Genomic DNA, 10500 nt, shown 5'->3' with positions numbered 1-10500 from the left:
CACTTGTGTTCATATCTAAAGTCTCACCCATATTTGTCTAAGATTCAGCTATCGCTCAGTTATATGTACATTAACGTGCTACGAGCCTGCGTAAAATTGAGCAAGATGCGGCGATTTCTAAGCTGTTAATTTGAAAGCTCTTTCTTTTTGAAACACGACTGCCACAGGGGGCGGATCAAACAGGGCGTCGAATATCAATTTGTAACAGTGAAATCTTTCTAAAAATACGCAAATACAGAAAAACGTATTTCTCTATGTTCACGTGGTGTGCATATATGCAGAGACAATATTAATCGTGTAAGCACGAAGGGCTAAAATAAAGGCTTTTTTATCATCGACATCCAATTAAGCAGACTACTTCCCGTTATGAACCACTCCTCCTTTTGTCCACCAGCCGCTCGTTCATCTGCTATGGCGAGACACCAACTGAAACGGCTAGTAACACTACAAGTATGATTGTCAGACTCTCCGTTCACTTAATGTTTGTTAGTAACATACGTATGTTAACAAACTTTACCATTGATCTGCTCGAAAGCAGGTGTGGTTCAAGGAATGAAATGCCGGGAGTGCAGTATCGATAGTTAGAACTTTCCATCAGCACCCGCTGGTTCGTCCCATTTGCGGAATGCCCTCGTCCGACTCTGAAGTGGCACGCAGCCACCAAAGCCACCAAACCATTACGAATACATCCTAGACGGCGATCCCCGTCGGGTCCCAACGACGTCTGGTCGCCATGCAAAGTTGACCGCGTACACAGGAGCAACCGTTGAGTGGCGCGCTAGGAGCCTCAAGGACATATTTATAAAGAGGCATAAAAGGGCTTCCCAATAAGACGAGGATCCAGTTTCAACCATTAATTAAAACGACGCAACGTCATCATATGGCCGCTAATAAGTTCTCTTACTTACTTACTCTTACAAACTCATACTCAACTGAAAGGGCTGACTATAACTCAGTTGCTTCGTGTTTATAGTAGCTGAATGCCCCACTGACTACGGATCTGTAATGCTGTTCGATTTATTTGCGAGCTCTGAATGAAAATTTTCATCCATTAACTAGTGTATGTAATACGTTCTCATTGCAATAGCCTTTTTTCTATGGCCATAAATATTAGATATCGAGCGACACCTAGGGGCTAAATAATCTACTACTCTTTGTTCGGCTAACTAACCTCCTTTGAACTTAATAGGTAGAGAAAACACTGTACTATTGAGCATAATTACATTGTATATAGATAATAAAAAAAAAAATATATATATATATATAACACTTACAGAAAATTATGCTTTTTTGTTACATAAAAACGATCAATGCTATTTCAATTTTATCCTTTCTTTTTTTTCCATAAACTATATTACTTTTGGCTTGAAGATAGCAAGAACTATCATTGGATTCACAAATCATTATCATATGTTAGAGGGATATTTGTTCCTTTAGATGTTAAGGAAGTTTATCCAAATAGGCTCAATCTTGAATTTTCCTTTATGAGGAGTGCTCTTTTTCAAACGTCAGAGAATACTATGTTGCTGGGTGGGTTCCGCCGCTCTCCGACTGCAACGGTTCTTAAGGAAAACTGGTTCTGCCACTAGTTGCTTATTAAACGAGAAGACGGATCACAAGTTAATCAATTGTAAGGTTTGAAAATAATAAGATCTTTCGAAAGGCAGGCAAGCTAGCTGTTGCTTTCCTCGGAAGAATTGAGACCGTTAGCAGGGACAAATTCAATAGTCTCGCACTATAGTGTTGACCAACCTGCACGAGCCCGTCAAGTGGACACTTCAGTTAGATGCCCAGCGAACAACGTGACAAAGGTGATTTCTAATTTTGTAAATACTATCCGTGTGGGAATTATAACCATAATATATATCTATGTCTCACTTGTTCTTTCGTAGAGTGAAATAAAATGATTTTTCGAAACTAATGTCGGTTAAACGTTTTTCGCCATTTTCAATTAGAGGGGCTAGTCGTTACTAGTGGCAGCGCACGTAAAACATACGGTAATTGGCCGTAGTGATGCAAATCATCACCGAACTATTCGCGCGTGTGTTCGCCTTCGTGGTGGCCTGATATGGCTTTTCATATATTCAGCTCGTAGGAGGAGCTGCCAGACGTTAGCCATCAGCCCCTATGCTGCTTGTTGTTGGGCTCTCGCTCGGCCCCCATAAATCCCATCTGCGATAATTCGAACCGATGTCCCCTGTCGCCGCCGCTATCATGGTACTAATCTCCTACGTGGCACTGACGGGAACGCATTCGGCGTACCACAGTATGGAAAAAGTGCGAGCTACAGCAGCGTCGGGCGTCAAAACGCAAAATCCACTCTATTTCGAATCACGACCAAAATGCTACTGGCGTGGAAGCTAGCTATACACACGGCGCGCGCGACATCTGGGGGCCGTTATTGCACGTTTAGGTGATCTAAAGAGCCGAACGGTTGTTTGGACGGACAAGCCACGCTTGCAAACTACAGTCAGCTCAAACAGAGATAGGCGATACAGACGAGTATAAACGAAGCACGAATTAAAAGCGTCCTGATCCTGTACGTGTGTGCTACTACGTTCGACGTCAATTCGGCACGATACAGTGACGCTGGATGGTGTTGCGATAATGACAATAAATTACTGGCTTTTCTTTTACGTCTGCATAGCCAAACACGATATCGCATCGAAAAGAAGGGACAGAGGGAAGATTGGGGGCTGCGGAGAGCGAATGAGCAGATGGGAAAATGGAAAAGCTTGTGAATTTGTCAACGAGATACAATTCGCTCTCAGGTAGTTTTTAGTACGAAAAAATCTGGGCGTGCGGGATGGGTGCAGAGTAGCTTTCGCCCCAAATATCGATCGCGAGCAAATTTCTGGATTCTTACGAACGCAGTTGGCTAAAACAATAATAATAGCTGTTGCTTAGAAGCTAGATTTGCCCACGAGCATCACGACTTCTGTGCCACTCGCAGCTTCGTTCAGATATTCATTTCGAGCGGTTACAAATGTATGAATCATCTGACACAACTTTCCTCGGTAAAGGAGGTTATCAGAGTACAACTGATCATCGCTCTTTTTTGGGATTGTATAATTTTCCCCAAGATAGGCTTCGTTCAAGAATACAGGTTTAGAGACCAAACGAGCTACCGTCAAGTTGTAGGTCAGACAAAAATGTAGACATATTAAAGTCAAAGCTAATCTTCATTGCTTAACTTGCTGGCGAACCTAAATACACCTAGTTTTTGCTTTAAGGCTATTACGGACTAAGCGCCTTTTTTGGGACCTTATTTTGGGCTAACGAATGATATACACATTCATGTTACATTTTTACTCACAACATAAAAATGTCATATGCAACTTTGCATTGCAGCGGAAGAAAAATCTGAAATTTTACTGGCCAGATATCTTTTGCGCCTGTCTGGGTCAAGCGCACGTCACATTCACACGATAGCCAGGCCCGAAAGCACGCATCGCCACCGCGGACTGTTATCATGTAAGTGCGCCGCATTGCTTAAATAGGGTAAAATTTAGCTCGGCGATTTATTTAAGTGATCCTAGTTGCGACGCTGGTAGCAGACAATCGTTTCTGTAACCTTTAAAATTCGCCGCGGTAAATTTGATGGATAGGTGAAACGAATTCTATTAGTAGTGTATTGCATCTTACTCTTCTGGTACATATTTGAATTTGCCTCCCTTCTACCAAAAAGGACGCCGGACAAAGCGGTGATCATAATTTTACTAAAATATAAAATCGATGCTATTAGCAAATCTTGCTAGTATTAAAAACATCATTGGCCTGACTAATTGTTTTTTTCTTTTTGTAATAGCACAAAATATCCCTCGAACGTCGTGGGCACCTTTCTGATAGATTAAATATTTACATATTTCATTGGTTGACGTGGTGGTACGCCGAACAATCTAGCCTACTAGCGTCGCCATTGTAAACATAGATTTTAGTTCAATGGTTTCGGACAAGTGGGTCGGACAAACGTTAAGCAGTCTATTATATGGAAACATTATAAACTCTGAATAAATAAATTAATCAAGTCAACTAATTGAATAATGACGTTTGCAAATCTAAGTCACATTTACGTGGGACGCCTTCAAACTTCACTCAGGGACAGCGTCTCTTTGAGCGCAACGTATTTTCTTTCTATTATTACCATAAAAAGTGGAGACGTCTAGGAAATGACGCAACAGTATAAAATGTTTCAATGATCCTCCACATTCATGAGCAGATCCACTTTGCGGAACCTGTTTATACGGTAAGTGTTTTTTCTTTTTTTTTTTTTTTACAGAAAACATATTTATGCATATAGTGCTTTAGAAAACAGCGACTGCTTATACTGTCCTTGTTGGAGCGTCTACGTGCAAACATCATCTAAAAACGTCTTATCTTCAGCAGTAATTAGAGGATACAGCTTTTGCTCGGCGACTAGCATCATTGTTGTGATAGCTATGAGGACCTAGAAATACATACATCCTTGTATTTTATACTTACAAGATATGTAATGGGATTTAATCCACGATGTATTAATATTGATAGATAGTTGCTCGTTTATGTTGTTACCAGTATCTGTTTTCGTTATATGTTAGCTTTTCCTGTATCTAAAATATAAAGACAAAACTTACAAGTAACGATATAGACGTTTCTCTGCAAAATCAAGATGTGTCATCGCACTAGTGTACTCCGGCTGTTATTTGGAGCAATGTATACACGCATATAATTAGAAATGATCAGGTCCAAGGTTAAGTAGTGGGTTGAAAGGCTGGATAACCTCTAAACCTGATGTCATTAGCAACGAAAAGTTGGCAAATAGGCCCACTTAGTTGTTTACCACCTTAAATTGACTGAGTGTCGCCAGAGAGAATAATGCGTTTAGAGAAAAGAGTACTGTTTAAAGCTGAAAATCAATACTCCGTAATGATGTATTTGTTTTTCGCTAATGAAATCTGTCGAAGATCGATTAGAACAGCCTCAGCAAAAAGAGCTTTCTTACTGATGCGATCGCTCCGTGTACAGAAGAGATGGCTAAATCCTAGCGCATTAAACGGGGGAACAAGTTGCCGTAATCACGAAGGTTCAAAAAACCTCGCTCGGTGTGAGGCTCTTCAAGCTACGTATAACATATGAGATTATAAGGAAGATAATCATGATCAAGAGAGACAGAGGAGAAAAGCAAAAAATAAGTTCCTTGCCAGTTATGCTCTAGAGACGCCAGGAGCATATCGTCGTCGTCATCGACGAGATACTTCAGCCCGTGGCTTTTGAGTGTCAGTTTAAGAACAGGGCAATGGGTAACTTAGTGCATTCTACCGTTGATCCTCTCGAAAGGGCCACTGATAATGTGACTAGGTATGGCAACCTAAATCATACGTATACATATGCTATTGAGAAGCTCTCGAAGCGCTGGCTCGAATAAAGCAGACGCATCTAACACAAAGCAGAATATCGTTGATTTAAAAGGAGAACAACTTTCAAACCCAGTACGTGGCGGGGCTGGTCAAAGCTTATATAACCACAGTATAGTGGAACATTAAACTGCAACGCAAATGCAGGCCATCCATATACTCAGCAAAAAATGCATTGTGTTATTGGAATTCTAACAACAGGTTAATTTATTGTGTCACCCCCGGCGTCACTCTCTGCAATCTTTTCCCATTTTTCAGCCAATTTATTAACTGTTAAATCCTATATTGAAGAACTTGTCTAGTCAGCTTTCGAGCGTTTTCACACTGTCCAATGTACGACTTTTTGTACTTTCGGACTCGACGGACGGCAGTTACAATGCAATATTTGCCATGTGTGGTCTAATGCTGACTTTGCGTCGTCTATCTGGCCTTTCCTGTTGGAAAACTATCGATCTAATGGATGCGGTTAGGCGATATACAAATTCGTATTGATCGTTTCATCGTCTCAAACATCTGCAAGTGTACAAGACCCTTTCAATCACGCCACACGAATCCCGCCATCGACTTCTTAAGATGGCGAGTAGGCTTAACTTTGAGCTTGAGTCTATATGATATAGAAACACCCATTATTTTCTCTGCCGTTTATCGACCGGGAGAGACAGACCAGTTCTTATCACCGAGAGCAATTCTGTGCAGAAACCTGACGCGGTAGTCGCGTGTAAGTCGGTGCCGGGCAAAATGTTGATAGGGAATGAGAAGTCAGGTTTCATTGGGGTGTTCACCACCTTATAGGGCGTCAAGGTTCTTGGTTTTTGAATGAATCCCATCGATTCAAGATGTCTATCGATAGCCATATAAACGCAATTAATCTTTTCGCCCAATTTGTGATCTCTTTACCGATTGTCTTTCTTTAGAGATGCCTTTAGACACTTCTCGTCGACCTCAGATGTCCGTCGTACCAGGGCGGGGCGCATTTTCCCCTTCCGAGGCGTCATTACTAGGCTGCGCTGCGTCTGCCGCCATACCTACATACGTATGTATCAATGGTCCTTTGAGGGCAACCATACGGGAATTCGCGGCTGAGCCCATCGATGGCAAACGTAAGCTTATACACAATCCTTTGTTTTGCAGAGAAGAACTGTCATTGTCGTTAAAGGGTTGACTATAAAGCAATTGAAAACCTGGCTTAACTCATTATGACCAGAAGTACCTATTTCAACAGAGCTTATTTATAGAACCTTTGGCCCGTCTAGGCACTCATTTTTGCAAAGCATCCATCGTGTGGTAAAGTTCAAATCGATCCTATACAACTTTACTAAACTTCATGTGAGCAACATTATCAATACCTCCCGCACCTTTTAATACACCTTTTCTTGAGGTATAGCTGTGCTAATTCGAGATTCGACTTTACTCGATGGTAGCTAGCTTGTATATTGTTGAAGTAATCGCTTTGTAGAGAACGAAGACGTGTTTTTGTTGCCGCTTCTAAGGTGCTTCTAGTCCTATTCTACAAAGAGCACTTTGTTAATATCACACGGCACAATTGTATTAGGTCCTAAATTTTGCCCACAGGCTTTACTTCGAGATTGCCTGCGTATTATTCCTATACGATTTAGTTTACTCTCTTATTCATATTGCTGTGCCGTTGCACATAGCCTAGAATCCCGTGGCCTCCACCTCCTAACTGTCGACAATAGCTAAGGTTCTGTTTATTAGTAATGAATTATGTATATACCTACCTAGAAAATATCGTCAATGGCCTGGTTGCTATGCTATACCGAACACTGGTAGCTCTAATTTCACAGGAAACGCTAAGAAAAAAATTAGGTTAAGTATTTTTTTGGTGATCTATGGTTCTGAGTGAGGTAACGCCTGTTGTTCAAATCTGCTTCGCTGAGAAGGCATCGTGATTCATAAAATTTAGGTCTTTTTGCTTGGGCGATCACTTGATACTCGAGAAGCTTCTTCACTGGCCCTGACTAACAAACAGGTTGGTATTTGTATCTATTTAGACAAAAAGTGCTTCATAGTGGGAAACTTTGGTAGGTTAGAAGGCGGACCAAAGACTAACTCCACAGTGTAACTGATTGTCCTTAGGTTTAATCAGTGCCAGTTCCTCCATGATTTGACTGAACCGCCATGTTTTTGTACACTTCTAATTATAAGACCGAACTTAATATAGTTCACTGGTTAGTTAGAAATTTACGTGTACAAGATAGAGAAAAACAATATAAAGTACGCACAATTCATATAGTACGTACTGCGCTATGTATTATATGAGCTGTGCGATAGGTCTTTAATATGACTCTAGAGACAAAGGCAGCTGAACCTAAAATGTCCACGCAAACTTGTCTGTTCCACAACTATGACACTGAAAACACTCGACTTCCAAAACGCTAAGTCAAATAGTTGTACGGCAGCAACGATGTCAGAGTTGAACTAAACAACTCGACAGGCCCTGGGTTAGGCAATCGATCCGATAACCCTTCTTCTGAGTGACCCTCAGCAATGCAGACTACGGATGGTTTCGACAACTAGAACAGCTAAGGGATTTTCACATACGTATTTCCCCGATTCGATAGATCAGGCAACTTTCTCTAAATGGCAGCCATCTCCGACCTACAAGCAGTTCGAAGGCCCAGCGAGTGCTCTTGTGGCAGTCACATAGATACATACATTAAATTTCACTATTATGCAGACGAAAACGCAACCCGTAGGTCGATAATCTTCTCTCTTAGACAGCCCCGCTCAGTTCCGGGAAACAACACGCGCTTTCTAGTAATTTGCGTTACTCACATACAGATGGACAGATACGTATCGAGTTCTATTAGTGGGCCGTCACCCACGCGTTTTGCTTCGCGCTTGTTTCAGCACTCAAACTGCATAATAAAGGCAATGCAAATTGCCCCAGCAACGAGCGTGCAGTCTGACACCCGAATCTGAAACTTTTTCTCCTATGACCCCTTTTTACACCTGGAAACGGCTGAGAGAAACAACAATAGCTTTTGAACGACTATCGTTACAGACAAGCGAGCATTGAGTTTTAGTATTATCGCATTTGAATAGATCGATAGAGCATTGCTTGTGGGCATTGCTCCATGTTCATTTGACTCCCCTTCCTATGCGCTGAAGGCAATGAAGCTAAGCAGCGGGCTGAATGAAAAAGCGCCCAACCGATATGATAACGTTATGTCTCACGGAAAAAGAAAACGTTAGGCTTCGAAGCGGATCACGTGCCAATTCTGCAGATAGAAACACACGAAATCTTAGCTTATAATACTAAGCGATCGATCAAAGGTGTTGACGGCGAAAAGTTTCAAATTTTCGCATTGTTGTGCTAACTGACCGGGCCAAAAAGAATCTCTCTTGTGGATACATCATCAGTAAGTAAGTAAGGGTAGCATTAAGAGCAGGTCGGACTACAACTGACGATGATATGCAACAAGTTAGAGAACGATCAGCTTTCAGCCGGGAGGCTAAATGACATAAGTTTTTATTTATCAGTGACCCAAACGAAGTACAGGCGAACGTAAGTCTATACATCTATCGAAGCCCATTAATATAATGGATGGCCACAGGTAAAATTTCCGTGAGCTGTCGGTCTAGGCTAAATCGCGTTTGCCGGCAAAAAGCGTAGGCGCCGTGTCATATCTTGTGGTCACTCCTCTCCTTAAAGGAATAGTCGAGCTTAGAAATGAGGCAAGAAGAACCTGCGCTGAATAAGGACAAGAGGACAATTTTGGTGATGATGGCGCTGACGATGCGTCCAGATACTCGTCATAGACATACGAGGACCTATCCTGTGCCGAAGCAGCTTCCTACAAAGAAGATAAAAAGGCATAGAAACTAGCATCTACATATGCTTTCGGCAGAACGCAGAAAATAGATACTCCTGTAGGTAAAATAACGACCGAACGAACCATACCTATACAGCCCACAGCGATATTCTGAGTGCGATCGTATAAACTAAATAATATAAGGTGTTCGACTGTAAATACCGACATACATTTGCTGAGAATATTTGTCTCGACGGAGATTTTCCGTTTCCACAATAAAACCACTAATTCACCGAAACGGACGCAGAAGACCCATGTTTGCCATATGAGCGAATTCAGCTATTGCTTAATGTCAAATTATAAACCGAAATTATTACTCTTCTTAATTATTGCAAAACGAAGGCCTACGTTAAAGCGGAAAATTTTCAAAAAAACAGATTAGATTGAAAATAGTGGATGTTTATGCAGAAATTAACAGCTGCCTCCGTGAAAAGAATATATATGACCGACTCTAACAGTTCCAACCTTTGCGCCTCCTAAAGCTTGCGATCTTTTTAGACCTTTGAATTTTTCGTTTTTTTTTTTTATCTAGAACTAAACGCAGCTCATAAATAAGCGATATCAATTTTACTTCCCTTGAAAAAAGTTAAGTAGAATCTTGTATTATGCATAGCATTGAGATGGTAAACTTGGTAGTTCATTATGGCCAGGTTTCAGCTTTTTTGTTTTAACTTCTATCTATGCAAATAAAACCAGCGTTCAGAGGTGAACAAGTAAAAGATCGAAAATTACGTACTTTAAAAGAGTATCTCTAAAAACAATGGGTGTGATTTACGGGAACAATAATCCATCACAAGAAACCTGCAGAACCAACGCATGTCCGCAATCAATATACCTTATACGCAAAGCTGTTCCATCCTCCTTAGAATATTGATTTCATTATTTGTCCACGTGTGTCGTCGAATATCGAGCTACAGCCATGACACAGAAGCCACACGTAACTGAACTTGGCTGAGTGCTAGCTAGAGAAGTTTGAAACGAAGAGACGGCTTTTCAGCAGCATTGCTATGCATCATTGAAGTGACCAGCCGGATGATGAACCAGGACGGGGAGGGCGCTGGAAGGGACGCGAACAGGATAGGGACTGCAGGAAGAAGGAAAAACGAAGGAAATTCTGATGAATTATTCAACAAAAGCAGCAGCCGAGAAAGCAGTGGTCCTGCTAGTATTAGTGGCTGCCACCATCGCCATTACCGCCGCTATTGGCGCTATTGTATCTGTACGTCTGTGCGTAGAGGAGCGCAGTAGTCGCAACGGCGATGACGACAGCG

The 10500-nt window shown here is 41.5% G+C and overlaps 1 long non-coding RNA gene across 1 annotated transcript; it reads left to right on the top strand.

Annotated features, from left to right (window-relative positions):
- The first annotated feature begins 1624 nt into the window (after nucleotides 1-1624).
- On the top strand, nucleotides 1625-9849 carry LOC147758498 (uncharacterized). The gene is made up of 3 exons (XR_015325173.1): nucleotides 1625-1811; nucleotides 3352-3474; nucleotides 4280-9849. It is a non-coding gene; the product is annotated as an uncharacterized LOC147758498 (long non-coding RNA).
- The last annotated feature ends 651 nt before the right edge of the window (nucleotides 9850-10500 follow it).

The sequence above is a fragment of the Varroa destructor genome, unplaced genomic scaffold (assembly GCF_002443255.2).
Source record: "Varroa destructor unplaced genomic scaffold, Vdes_3.0 BEIS01000001.1, whole genome shotgun sequence".
Lineage (NCBI taxonomy): Eukaryota > Metazoa > Arthropoda > Arachnida > Mesostigmata > Varroidae > Varroa > Varroa destructor.
The sequence above is the reverse complement of the archived record's forward strand: the minus strand, read 5'-3'. Positions and strand labels throughout refer to the sequence as shown.